The sequence below is a fragment of the Eurosta solidaginis genome, chromosome 1 (genome assembly GCF_040869045.1).
Source record: "Eurosta solidaginis isolate ZX-2024a chromosome 1, ASM4086904v1, whole genome shotgun sequence".
Taxonomy (NCBI): Eukaryota; Metazoa; Arthropoda; class Insecta; order Diptera; family Tephritidae; genus Eurosta; species Eurosta solidaginis.
The window spans coordinates 307,229,433-307,244,242 of record NC_090319.1 but is presented as its reverse complement, the minus strand read 5'-3'; the positions used below and the strand labels follow the sequence as shown (position 1 = coordinate 307,244,242).

Sequence of the window (14,810 nt, the reverse complement as noted above, 5' to 3'; positions counted from 1 at the left end):
AGAAACAGCATTTCTTCTGTGTAGGTCAGTTTTCAAAGCACGCCGTGTGGAGGTAGAAAGACCATAGTGGGTAGACGCAATATTGGAGGCGCTGAAAGGATCGCAAAATTGGAGTGAAAAGGTTATCAAATGTTTCAAATGCGGGAAGCCCGGTCACATTGCACGTCATTGCGATCTTGGTCCTGGTAGTTCCTACTTGGGTGGCCGTAAACGCAAATCTGGGGGAGATGAGCAAGAGCGTGCCAGATGGAAAAATCGAGAGCTAGCTCCAGCTATTGAATGTCCTGTGATGTCTGTGTCGCAAATTGGAAGGAAATTAAGCAGTCTTACCGTCAGAGGGAATGTGGGTGGCAAGGAGCGTGTACTGACTGTAGATACGGGCGCATCTCATTCCTTGATTTGATCTGATTTAGCCAACAAGAGAGTTAAACCGTTACCTGGAGCAAGGTTGCGTACGGTGACAGGCAAGTATAATCAAGTCCAGTGAGAAGTGATATGTGAAGTCCTAATTGAGAAGGTCATGGTTCTACACAAATTCGTTGTGGCGGAGATCGTTGATGAAGTCATATTGGGAGTGGACTTCTTAGTTGACCATGAAATCAGGATCGATATGCCAATAAAGATTATGCACTATGAGAACCAGGATGTGCCACTTAACTTCAGTTTGGAGGAAGGGTTCATCAGTAATCGACTGCTGGTGAAAGAGATTCGACAAAAACCGCAAAAGTCAAAGGCAGCAGATCGGGCACGGGTTGATGGAACGAATGGACCAAACCAATCAAAACCGAAGGTACCTTCGAGAGAAAGACCGGCATCGACAAACCCTAATAGACGCACTAAAATGACTGAAAGAATTTTTCAGAAAGAATGCAAGGCTGGTTTCAAGCCAGCGCGCACTACTGTTGTGAAACGTCCAGACGATAATAATGATGCAAAGTCAATCCGTCAAGTGCAAGCTCTGCGAAGAAGTTCATTGGCCAAACAACAGAGTGCGAGGGAACGATCAAGAATAATGAGTAGTAAGATGAAACGCAGGTACAATGAGAACAAAAATTCGGAAAGTTTCTTGGAGGGAGATTTGGTACTGTTAAACAACCCTCACCGGCGGAAAGATGTTCCAGCCAAATTTCGGTGCAGTTGGGAAGGCCCGTTCAAAGTTGTTAAGAAGATCAGTGATACCATCTACCACACACAAACCACTGGGAAACCACGGATTAGAAGAGTGGTATATTTGGAGATGCTATCGGCGTTTAGATCGGGAGATTTGTCTGATCGGGACGATCAGACTTAGGTGGAGGGCAGTGTTACGAATATTAGCAAAACTAAGGGGTGTTGCTATCTTTAAGCCGATGCTAAACAGTGATATCATGCACATCCATAGATCAATCATTATGTATCTACATAAACGAAACAATAATTGCGTCTACACATAGGTACCACGTACGTATACGAGCAGCGGAGAATCAATGCACAAACACATGCCTATATCTGACATACTCCTGGAAGTATGCAATGAGAGAAGCTATAACATCGTGCAATTGTAGTTACAGCTGAGAAGTTTGAGAGCGGATGGCATCCAGTAGATTCTGGAAATGGAAGAGCCTAGAAGATGCGAACGTTGAAATCAGAGAGTATTAAAGGTAGCAAATGTAGAGGCGCTGGAATTCAGTTTAATTTTAGCTATCAAGCAGTTATTGATTAAGCACGCAATCTGTCGGGCAATAGTAGAGTTTCATTTGTGCTATCAATCAGTTTGGTTATTAAGCCAGCTAGTTGCAAAGTATAAGTGTTATTGTGAAGTAATTTAATAAAGGCCATTTTTCCATTATTCAATATTGGAGTTACTTATTCAACAGTTTAGTGATTCGAACTTAGCAGAAGGGCAAATAAGAGGATTTGCAAGTAAATTCGTTACAATTGGTGTCAGGAGAGGAATTGTTGAATAAATTCCGAAGATTGGGAATACAACTTGGACATGGCAAAGTTGAGTGAATTGACGATCCAGCAACTGAAGGAGGAGTTGGAAGTCCGTGGATTGGCTACTTCTGGCGATAAATCCCAGCTACAAAAACGACTAAGTGTAGCTAAGGTATTTTAAGGAATCTACAATGCTGAGGAGTATGTCTTTCATTATGATAGCGACAAAACAACAACAAAAATGGAAGAAAAAAACGAAACACCGCAGACAGTGACGAGCACAATATCTGTACAAACATCGACAATGGCATCTCAGCTGGAGTCACAGGGGGCACTCATTTCAGAAATGGCTTCGCAAATGACATCTCAATTGGAAGAACAGAAGACATATATGTCATCTCGACTGGAAGCGCAGGAGGCACGTATATCTTGAATGTCGAGAAAAATTTCGGAACAGGTATCATCGCAGCTCTTTGCGAAACTGGAAGAGCAGGATGCAAAAATTTTACAACAAATTGATGCCGAGATAGAAGCGTTGAAAGGTCTTATGCAACAGTTACAACTAATTCGCCCAGCTGTTACAGAAAGCAATTCGAAGGTAAAAACTCCATCTTTTGACGGCTCTGTTCCTTTCGAGGTATTCCAGCTTCAGTTTGAGAGACGTCAGCAGTGAACAACTGGAATGCTGAAGATAGAGCTGCTGCTCTACTTGTAGCATTGAAGGGGCCAGCAGTCGAAATCCTACAGACGATTACCGAGGGAGAGCGGAACAACTATGAAGAATTGATGGCCGCTGTCGAGAGACATTATGGAAGCGAGCACAGAAAACAGATATACCTAATTGAGTTGCAAAACCGTTACCAAAAAGCAAATGAGACATTACAGGAGTTTGCTTCGGATGTTGAAAGGTTGGCTCATCTTGCAAATGCGGACGCACCTTTGAAGTACACCGAGAGGGTAAAAATCTAGAGTTTTATGAATGGCATACGGGACGTAGAAACGAAGCGAGCGACATATGCAAACCCAAAACCTACATTCGCAGAAACGGTATCCCATGCACTGACTCAAGAAACAGCATTTCTTCTGTGTAGGTCAGTTTTCAAAGCACGCCGTGTGGAGGTAGAAAGACCATAGTGGGTAGACGCAATATTGGAGGCGCTGAAAGGATCGCAAAATTGGAGTGAAAAGGTTATCAAATGTTTCAAATGCGGGAAGCCCGGTCACATTGCACGTCATTGCGATCTTGGTCCTGGTAGTTCCTACTTGGGTGGCCGTAAACGCAAATCTGGGGGAGATGAGCAAGAGCGTGCCAGATGGAAAAATCGAGAGCTAGCTCCAGCTATTGAATGTCCTGTGATGTCTGTGTCGCAAATTGGAAGGAAATTAAGCAGTCTTACCGTCAGAGGGAATGTGGGTGGCAAGGAGCGTGTACTGACTGTAGATACGGGCGCATCTCATTCCTTGATTTGATCTGATTTAGCCAACAAGAGAGTTAAACCGTTACCTGGAGCAAGGTTGCGTACGGTGACAGGCAAGTATAATCAAGTCCAGTGAGAAGTGATATGTGAAGTCCTAATTGAGAAGGTCATGGTTCTACACAAATTCGTTGTGGCGGAGATCGTTGATGAAGTCATATTGGGAGTGGACTTCTTAGTTGACCATGAAATCAGGATCGATATGCCAATAAAGATTATGCACTATGAGAACCAGGATGTGCCACTTAACTTCAGTTTGGAGGAAGGGTTCATCAGTAATCGACTGCTGGTGAAAGAGATTCGACAAAAACCGCAAAAGTCAAAGGCAGCAGATCGGGCACGGGTTGATGGAACGAATGGACCAAACCAATCAAAACCGAAGGTACCTTCGAGAGAAAGACCGGCATCGACAAACCCTAATAGACGCACTAAAATGACTGAAAGAATTTTTCAGAAAGAATGCAAGGCTGGTTTCAAGCCAGCGCGCACTACTGTTGTGAAACGTCCAGACGATAATAATGATGCAAAGTCAATCCGTCAAGTGCAAGCTCTGCGAAGAAGTTCATTGGCCAAACAACAGAGTGCGAGGGAACGATCAAGAATAATGAGTAGTAAGATGAAACGCAGGTACAATGAGAACAAAAATTCGGAAAGTTTCTTGGAGGGAGATTTGGTACTGTTAAACAACCCTCACCGGCGGAAAGATGTTCCAGCCAAATTTCGGTGCAGTTGGGAAGGCCCGTTCAAAGTTGTTAAGAAGATCAGTGATACCATCTACCACACACAAACCACTGGGAAACCACGGATTAGAAGAGTGGTATATTTGGAGATGCTATCGGCGTTTAGATCGGGAGATTTGTCTGATCGGGACGATCAGACTTAGGTGGAGGGCAGTGTTACGAATATTAGCAAAACTAAGGGGTGTTGCTATCTTTAAGCCGATGCTAAACAGTGATATCATGCACATCCATAGATCAATCATTATGTATCTACATAAACGAAACAATAATTGCGTCTACACATAGGTACCACGTACGTATACGAGCAGCGGAGAATCAATGCACAAACACATGCCTATATCTGACATACTCCTGGAAGTATGCAATGAGAGAAGCTATAACATCGTGCAATTGTAGTTACAGCTGAGAAGTTTGAGAGCGGATGGCATCCAGTAGATTCTGGAAATGGAAGAGCCTAGAAGATGCGAACGTTGAAATCAGAGAGTATTAAAGGTAGCAAATGTAGAGGCGCTGGAATTCAGTTTAATTTTAGCTATCAAGCAGTTATTGATTAAGCACGCAATCTGTCGGGCAATAGTAGAGTTTCATTTGTGCTATCAATCAGTTTGGTTATTAAGCCAGCTAGTTGCAAAGTATAAGTGTTATTGTGAAGTAATTTAATAAAGGCCATTTTTCCATTATTCAATATTGGAGTTACTTATTCAACAGTTTAGTGATTCGAACTTAGCAGAAGGGCAAATAAGAGGATTTGCAAGTAAATTCGTTACAATTGGTGTCAGGAGAGGAATTGTTGAATAAATTCCGAAGATTGGGAATACAACTTGGACATGGCAAAGTTGAGTGAATTGACGATCCAGCAACTGAAGGAGGAGTTGGAAGTCCGTGGATTGGCTACTTCTGGCGATAAATCCCAGCTACAAAAACGACTAAGTGTAGCTAAGGTATTTTAAGGAATCTACAATGCTGAGGAGTATGTCTTTCATTATGATAGCGACAAAACAACAACAAAAATGGAAGAAAAAAACGAAACACCGCAGACAGTGACGAGCACAATATCTGTACAAACATCGACAATGGCATCTCAGCTGGAGTCACAGGGGGCACTCATTTCAGAAATGGCTTCGCAAATGACATCTCAATTGGAAGAACAGAAGACATATATGTCATCTCGACTGGAAGCGCAGGAGGCACGTATATCTTGAATGTCGAGAAAAATTTCGGAACAGGTATCATCGCAGCTCTTTGCGAAACTGGAAGAGCAGGATGCAAAAATTTTACAACAAATTGATGCCGAGATAGAAGCGTTGAAAGGTCTTATGCAACAGTTACAACTAATTCGCCCAGCTGTTACAGAAAGCAATTCGAAGGTAAAAACTCCATCTTTTGACGGCTCTGTTCCTTTCGAGGTATTCCAGCTTCAGTTTGAGAGACGTCAGCAGTGAACAACTGGAATGCTGAAGATAGAGCTGCTGCTCTACTTGTAGCATTGAAGGGGCCAGCAGTCGAAATCCTACAGACGATTACCGAGGGAGAGCGGAACAACTATGAAGAATTGATGGCCGCTGTCGAGAGACATTATGGAAGCGAGCACAGAAAACAGATATACCTAATTGAGTTGCAAAACCGTTACCAAAAAGCAAATGAGACATTACAGGAGTTTGCTTCGGATGTTGAAAGGTTGGCTCATCTTGCAAATGCGGACGCACCTTTGAAGTACACCGAGAGGGTAAAAATCTAGAGTTTTATGAATGGCATACGGGACGTAGAAACGAAGCGAGCGACATATGCAAACCCAAAACCTACATTCGCAGAAACGGTATCCCATGCACTGACTCAAGAAACAGCATTTCTTCTGTGTAGGTCAGTTTTCAAAGCACGCCGTGTGGAGGTAGAAAGACCATAGTGGGTAGACGCAATATTGGAGGCGCTGAAAGGATCGCAAAATTGGAGTGAAAAGGTTATCAAATGTTTCAAATGCGGGAAGCCCGGTCACATTGCACGTCATTGCGATCTTGGTCCTGGTAGTTCCTACTTGGGTGGCCGTAAACGCAAATCTGGGGGAGATGAGCAAGAGCGTGCCAGATGGAAAAATCGAGAGCTAGCTCCAGCTATTGAATGTCCTGTGATGTCTGTGTCGCAAATTGGAAGGAAATTAAGCAGTCTTACCGTCAGAGGGAATGTGGGTGGCAAGGAGCGTGTACTGACTGTAGATACGGGCGCATCTCATTCCTTGATTTGATCTGATTTAGCCAACAAGAGAGTTAAACCGTTACCTGGAGCAAGGTTGCGTACGGTGACAGGCAAGTATAATCAAGTCCAGTGAGAAGTGATATGTGAAGTCCTAATTGAGAAGGTCATGGTTCTACACAAATTCGTTGTGGCGGAGATCGTTGATGAAGTCATATTGGGAGTGGACTTCTTAGTTGACCATGAAATCAGGATCGATATGCCAATAAAGATTATGCACTATGAGAACCAGGATGTGCCACTTAACTTCAGTTTGGAGGAAGGGTTCATCAGTAATCGACTGCTGGTGAAAGAGATTCGACAAAAACCGCAAAAGTCAAAGGCAGCAGATCGGGCACGGGTTGATGGAACGAATGGACCAAACCAATCAAAACCGAAGGTACCTTCGAGAGAAAGACCGGCATCGACAAACCCTAATAGACGCACTAAAATGACTGAAAGAATTTTTCAGAAAGAATGCAAGGCTGGTTTCAAGCCAGCGCGCACTACTGTTGTGAAACGTCCAGACGATAATAATGATGCAAAGTCAATCCGTCAAGTGCAAGCTCTGCGAAGAAGTTCATTGGCCAAACAACAGAGTGCGAGGGAACGATCAAGAATAATGAGTAGTAAGATGAAACGCAGGTACAATGAGAACAAAAATTCGGAAAGTTTCTTGGAGGGAGATTTGGTACTGTTAAACAACCCTCACCGGCGGAAAGATGTTCCAGCCAAATTTCGGTGCAGTTGGGAAGGCCCGTTCAAAGTTGTTAAGAAGATCAGTGATACCATCTACCACACACAAACCACTGGGAAACCACGGATTAGAAGAGTGGTATATTTGGAGATGCTATCGGCGTTTAGATCGGGAGATTTGTCTGATCGGGACGATCAGACTTAGGTGGAGGGCAGTGTTACGAATATTAGCAAAACTAAGGGGTGTTGCTATCTTTAAGCCGATGCTAAACAGTGATATCATGCACATCCATAGATCAATCATTATGTATCTACATAAACGAAACAATAATTGCGTCTACACATAGGTACCACGTACGTATACGAGCAGCGGAGAATCAATGCACAAACACATGCCTATATCTGACATACTCCTGGAAGTATGCAATGAGAGAAGCTATAACATCGTGCAATTGTAGTTACAGCTGAGAAGTTTGAGAGCGGATGGCATCCAGTAGATTCTGGAAATGGAAGAGCCTAGAAGATGCGAACGTTGAAATCAGAGAGTATTAAAGGTAGCAAATGTAGAGGCGCTGGAATTCAGTTTAATTTTAGCTATCAAGCAGTTATTGATTAAGCACGCAATCTGTCGGGCAATAGTAGAGTTTCATTTGTGCTATCAATCAGTTTGGTTATTAAGCCAGCTAGTTGCAAAGTATAAGTGTTATTGTGAAGTAATTTAATAAAGGCCATTTTTCCATTATTCAATATTGGAGTTACTTATTCAACAGTTTAGTGATTCGAACTTAGCAGAAGGGCAAATAAGAGGATTTGCAAGTAAATTCGTTACAATTGGTGTCAGGAGAGGAATTGTTGAATAAATTCCGAAGATTGGGAATACAACTTGGACATGGCAAAGTTGAGTGAATTGACGATCCAGCAACTGAAGGAGGAGTTGGAAGTCCGTGGATTGGCTACTTCTGGCGATAAATCCCAGCTACAAAAACGACTAAGTGTAGCTAAGGTATTTTAAGGAATCTACAATGCTGAGGAGTATGTCTTTCATTATGATAGCGACAAAACAACAACAAAAATGGAAGAAAAAAACGAAACACCGCAGACAGTGACGAGCACAATATCTGTACAAACATCGACAATGGCATCTCAGCTGGAGTCACAGGGGGCACTCATTTCAGAAATGGCTTCGCAAATGACATCTCAATTGGAAGAACAGAAGACATATATGTCATCTCGACTGGAAGCGCAGGAGGCACGTATATCTTGAATGTCGAGAAAAATTTCGGAACAGGTATCATCGCAGCTCTTTGCGAAACTGGAAGAGCAGGATGCAAAAATTTTACAACAAATTGATGCCGAGATAGAAGCGTTGAAAGGTCTTATGCAACAGTTACAACTAATTCGCCCAGCTGTTACAGAAAGCAATTCGAAGGTAAAAACTCCATCTTTTGACGGCTCTGTTCCTTTCGAGGTATTCCAGCTTCAGTTTGAGAGACGTCAGCAGTGAACAACTGGAATGCTGAAGATAGAGCTGCTGCTCTACTTGTAGCATTGAAGGGGCCAGCAGTCGAAATCCTACAGACGATTACCGAGGGAGAGCGGAACAACTATGAAGAATTGATGGCCGCTGTCGAGAGACATTATGGAAGCGAGCACAGAAAACAGATATACCTAATTGAGTTGCAAAACCGTTACCAAAAAGCAAATGAGACATTACAGGAGTTTGCTTCGGATGTTGAAAGGTTGGCTCATCTTGCAAATGCGGACGCACCTTTGAAGTACACCGAGAGGGTAAAAATCTAGAGTTTTATGAATGGCATACGGGACGTAGAAACGAAGCGAGCGACATATGCAAACCCAAAACCTACATTCGCAGAAACGGTATCCCATGCACTGACTCAAGAAACAGCATTTCTTCTGTGTAGGTCAGTTTTCAAAGCACGCCGTGTGGAGGTAGAAAGACCATAGTGGGTAGACGCAATATTGGAGGCGCTGAAAGGATCGCAAAATTGGAGTGAAAAGGTTATCAAATGTTTCAAATGCGGGAAGCCCGGTCACATTGCACGTCATTGCGATCTTGGTCCTGGTAGTTCCTACTTGGGTGGCCGTAAACGCAAATCTGGGGGAGATGAGCAAGAGCGTGCCAGATGGAAAAATCGAGAGCTAGCTCCAGCTATTGAATGTCCTGTGATGTCTGTGTCGCAAATTGGAAGGAAATTAAGCAGTCTTACCGTCAGAGGGAATGTGGGTGGCAAGGAGCGTGTACTGACTGTAGATACGGGCGCATCTCATTCCTTGATTTGATCTGATTTAGCCAACAAGAGAGTTAAACCGTTACCTGGAGCAAGGTTGCGTACGGTGACAGGCAAGTATAATCAAGTCCAGTGAGAAGTGATATGTGAAGTCCTAATTGAGAAGGTCATGGTTCTACACAAATTCGTTGTGGCGGAGATCGTTGATGAAGTCATATTGGGAGTGGACTTCTTAGTTGACCATGAAATCAGGATCGATATGCCAATAAAGATTATGCACTATGAGAACCAGGATGTGCCACTTAACTTCAGTTTGGAGGAAGGGTTCATCAGTAATCGACTGCTGGTGAAAGAGATTCGACAAAAACCGCAAAAGTCAAAGGCAGCAGATCGGGCACGGGTTGATGGAACGAATGGACCAAACCAATCAAAACCGAAGGTACCTTCGAGAGAAAGACCGGCATCGACAAACCCTAATAGACGCACTAAAATGACTGAAAGAATTTTTCAGAAAGAATGCAAGGCTGGTTTCAAGCCAGCGCGCACTACTGTTGTGAAACGTCCAGACGATAATAATGATGCAAAGTCAATCCGTCAAGTGCAAGCTCTGCGAAGAAGTTCATTGGCCAAACAACAGAGTGCGAGGGAACGATCAAGAATAATGAGTAGTAAGATGAAACGCAGGTACAATGAGAACAAAAATTCGGAAAGTTTCTTGGAGGGAGATTTGGTACTGTTAAACAACCCTCACCGGCGGAAAGATGTTCCAGCCAAATTTCGGTGCAGTTGGGAAGGCCCGTTCAAAGTTGTTAAGAAGATCAGTGATACCATCTACCACACACAAACCACTGGGAAACCACGGATTAGAAGAGTGGTATATTTGGAGATGCTATCGGCGTTTAGATCGGGAGATTTGTCTGATCGGGACGATCAGACTTAGGTGGAGGGCAGTGTTACGAATATTAGCAAAACTAAGGGGTGTTGCTATCTTTAAGCCGATGCTAAACAGTGATATCATGCACATCCATAGATCAATCATTATGTATCTACATAAACGAAACAATAATTGCGTCTACACATAGGTACCACGTACGTATACGAGCAGCGGAGAATCAATGCACAAACACATGCCTATATCTGACATACTCCTGGAAGTATGCAATGAGAGAAGCTATAACATCGTTCAATTGTAGTTACAGCTGAGAAGTTTGAGAGCTGATGGCATCTACTAGATTCTGGAAATGGAAGCGCCTAGAAGATGCGAACGTTGAAATCAGAGAGTATAAAAGGCAGAAAATATAGAGGCGCTGGAATTCAGTTTAATTTGAGCTTTCAAGAAATTACTGATTAAGCACGCAATCTGTCGGGCAATAGTAGAGTTTCATTTGAGCTATCAATCAGTTTGGTTATTAAGCCAGCTAGTTGCAAAGTACAAGTGTTATTGTGAGGTACCTTAATAAAGGCCATTTTTCCATTATTCAATATTGGAGTTATTTATTCAACAGGTTAGTGATTCGAACTTAGCAGAAGGGCAAATAAGAGGATTTGCAAGTAAATTCGTTAGAGTAACATTACTTTTTTTTATTATTTGGTATAAAAGATTTACATTAACACATTACATACATGCAAACATACTAGTGAAGCTTATATAAAGAATATTGTATATTTGAAGCTAAATTTTTCTTTTGAAATAATCAAAAACACTTCAATGCTTCTGAGGCTTTGTGAATGGAAAGCTTTAATGTTTAAACAAATAACTTAACAAAAAACATAAATTACGTAACAAAATCAATTTCTTCCTAATTGTAATAACTAAGAGAATTTAAATCAATTTCCGAAATCCATGCAATTGCCTACAGCCAAAGCACTTCGAAGGGAAGTTATTTACATCCAAAATCACTTTCAAGATATTTCAAAATATTTCGGCTAAACTTTTTTAACACAAAAGACGCCACATAGTGGTTTAGGTTCTACTGATAAGCGGAAAAATTCAATATCTAAGCCAAATTTATAGTGAACGGTCGGCAATAAAAATATAATTTATGTTATGAGTGACTAAAATGAAAACAAGCAAGGAAGGTTAAGTTCGGGTGTAACCGAACATTACATACTCAGTTGATAGTTATGGTACAACATAAGAGAAAATAACCATGTAGGAAAATGAACCGAGGGTAACCCTGGAATGTGTTTGTATGAAATGTGTATCAAATGAACGGTATTAAAGAGTATTTTATGAGGGAGAGGCCCATAGTTCTATAGGTGGACGCCTTTTCGAGATATCGCCATAAAGGTGGATCAGGGTTGACTCTAGAATATGTTTGTACGATGTGGGTATCGAATGAAAGGGGTTTCGTAGTATTTTAAGAGGGAGTGGGCCTTAGTTCTATAGGTGGACGCTTTTTCGAGATATCGCCATAAAGGTGGACCAGGGGCGACTCTAGAATGTGTTTGTACGATATGGGTATCAAATTAAAGGTATTAATGAGGGTTTAAAAAGGGTGTGGTGGTAGTTCTATAGGTGGACGCCTTTTCGAGATATCACCATAAAGGTGGACCAGGGGTGTCTAGAATGTGTTTTTACGATATGGGTATCAAATTAGAGGTATTAATGAGGGTTTTAAAAGGGAGGGGTGGTAGTTGTATATGTGAAGGCGTTTCTAGATATCGACCAAAATGTGGACCAGGGTGACCCAGAGCATCATCTGTTGGATACCGCTAATTTATTTATATATGTAATACCACGAACAGTATTCCTGCCAAGATTTCAAGGGTTTTTTATTTCGCCCTGCAGAACTTTTTCATTTTCTTCTACTTAATATGGTAGGTGTCACACCCATTTTACATTTTTTCGTATTTGGTATAGAATTATGGCATTTTTTTCATTTTTCGTAATTTTCGATATCGAAAAAGTGGGCGTGGTCATAGTCGGATTTCGGCCATTTTTATATCAATACAAAGTGAGTTTAGATAAGTACGTGAACTGAGTTTAGTAAAGATTTATCGATTTTTGCTCAAGCTGCCTTATTTTCATTCCGAAGGCCGGCAGAAGCTCTCATGTATCACCTAAGGATTTCAGGCCAATCAGTCTCTCGTCGTTTCTTCTTAAGACGTTTGAGCGGTTGATTGACCTGTACCTACGGGAAAGGATACCTCGGGGTTTACTGTCGGCTTCACAACATGCGTACTGCAAGGGCAGATCGACGGAAACGGCTCTCCATTCGATTGTAAAGCAAATAGAGGGGTCCCTAGAACACAAAGAGTATGCTCTGGGTGCCTTTCTAGACATCGAGGGAGCTTTTAACAATGTCTTACCGGGGTCAATCGAAAGAGCTCTGGTGGGTTTAGGAGTCGAGGCGGCTCTGGTTGAATTTATTAGCAAACTTCTATGCGGCAGAATTGTCGCAGCGGAGTGGGGAGGGGCCATAATTAAGAGGAAGGTGTGCAGGGGCACGCCTCAGGGGGGTGTCCTATCTCCTCTCCTCTGGGTTGTGGTAGTCAACGAGCTTCTTGTGGAGCTGGAAGCCAATGGTTGTCGGGTGGTTGCCTATGCAGATGACCTCGCTATCCTAGTCAGAGGCAAATTTCTGGGCGCCCTGCGCGATGTTCTTCAGGGCTACCTGGATACTGTGGCTAGGTGGGCTGAATCATGTGGATTGGCGGTCAACCCGGGAAAAACGGAATTGGTCCTTTTCACAAGAAGATATAAGGTGCCCGATTTCAGAACTCCCTCGATTGGAGGGGTACCGTTGGTACTTTCTGATAGGGTTAAATATTTGGGGATTGTTTTGGACAAGAAACTGTCCTGGAGACCCAATGTGGAAGATCGGGCCAGGAAGGCCGCCATTGCCTTGTACTGCTGCAGAGGAGCTATCGGAAAGAGATGGGGACTCTCGCCAAGAATAGTACACTGGCTTTATGAGATGGTGGTCAAACCGATTCTGCTATATGGGGTGCTGGTCTGGTGGAAAGCACTGGACACGGCGAGCACCTCCAAAATGTTAGTGTCAGTGCAACGGACGGCGCTGATCGGTATCAGTGGCGCTGTCAGAACAACGCCTACCTTGGCACTGAACGTCATGCTGAACATATACCCAGTAGATATTGCGGGAAAGGCGGCCGCGGCAAGGTCGTTGGTCAGGCTTCGTGATATGGGATATAGACTTTCTGACCGCGGACATTCTAGCCTTCTTACCAGTTTCGACTTCATCCCGGACAGAACGGACTACTGTATGCCGATAACTGCTCCCTGTACAACCTTCACCCCAGTTATTCCAGAGAGAGAGAGGATTGGGGAAGTGGAATTATCTGGGGCATGGGACGGGTTAACTTGTTCACGGATGGGTCAAAGCTGGATGGAAAGGTTGGTGGGGGGATCTTTTGTCAAGAGCTAAATTTAAGCCGCAAGTTTAAGTTGGCTGATCACTGCAGTGTATTCCAAGCGGAAATTGCTGCGATTAAGGATGCGGTGGATGGAATGCTATCCAGTGCTACCACGGTTAGGGAATTTAACATCTACTCTGATAGCCAATCGGCTATCAAGGCATTGAGCTCAACTACAGTGCGATCGAGGGTGGTCTGGGAGTGCCTGACCTCGCTTGCGATTGCATCGAATTATTTTACAATTAAGATTATCTGGGTCCCGGACTCCCTGAGTAACTGTCAAGCGGATCTCTTAGCCCGCATCGGTACAACTGAACCGGATGAAGATGGCTGTAGGGACTTCGGGATCCCGCTGGCCACCTGTGGATTGCTCCTCCATAGCTGGGCCTCGAATCAGCTCAGCAAACATTGGGCGGATACCACGTCTTGCAGGGTAGCAAGATCTTTCTGGCCGAAAGTGGATGGCAGGAGGTCTGCTGAAATAATTGGGTTCACTAAGGCTCACCTATCAATGGTCAATGGGGTTTTGACAGGGCACTGTCCCATGGGTATCCATGCGGTACGTCTCAATATACTGGAAACTCCATCCTGCTGCAGCTGTATGGAGGATGATGAGGTGGAATCACCAAATCACTTTATGCTTGATTGTCCAGCTTTTGCCAGAATTAGGCGAAAGTACTTCGGTCGCGACTCACTTGGATCTCCCGAGGATATATCCAAAGTTGAGATCGGTATCATTCGGAGCTTTATCGTTGCTACCCAATGATTCTCTAAGTAGCTGGATCTAGGTCACCGTTATTTTTGGTGTATGTGGTATCACAACGGACCTTCGTGTTGTCCAAGTGAGCTATCCTTATCAGGGCAGCTACCACCTAACCTATCCTATCCTATCCTGCTCAAGTTATCGTGTTAACGGCCAAGCGGATGGACAGACGGTCGACTGTGTATAAAAACTGGGCGTGGATTCAACCGACTTCACCCTTTTTCACAAAAATAAGTTATCGTCCTATAGTCTAAGCCTCTACCAAATTTCATAAGGATTGGTACATTTTTGTTCGACTTATGGCATTAAAAGTATCCTAGACAAATTAAATGCAAAAGGGCGGAGCCACGCCCATTTTGAAATT

General features: G+C 43.3%; 1 protein-coding gene across 10 annotated transcripts in view; it reads right to left on the bottom strand.

Moving 5' to 3' along the window:
- The window catches only part of LOC137237609 (uncharacterized), a 530,759-nt gene that overhangs the window by 117,702 nt on the left and 398,247 nt on the right, over positions 1 to 14,810 (bottom strand). The gene's annotated exons all lie outside the window — the stretch shown is intronic.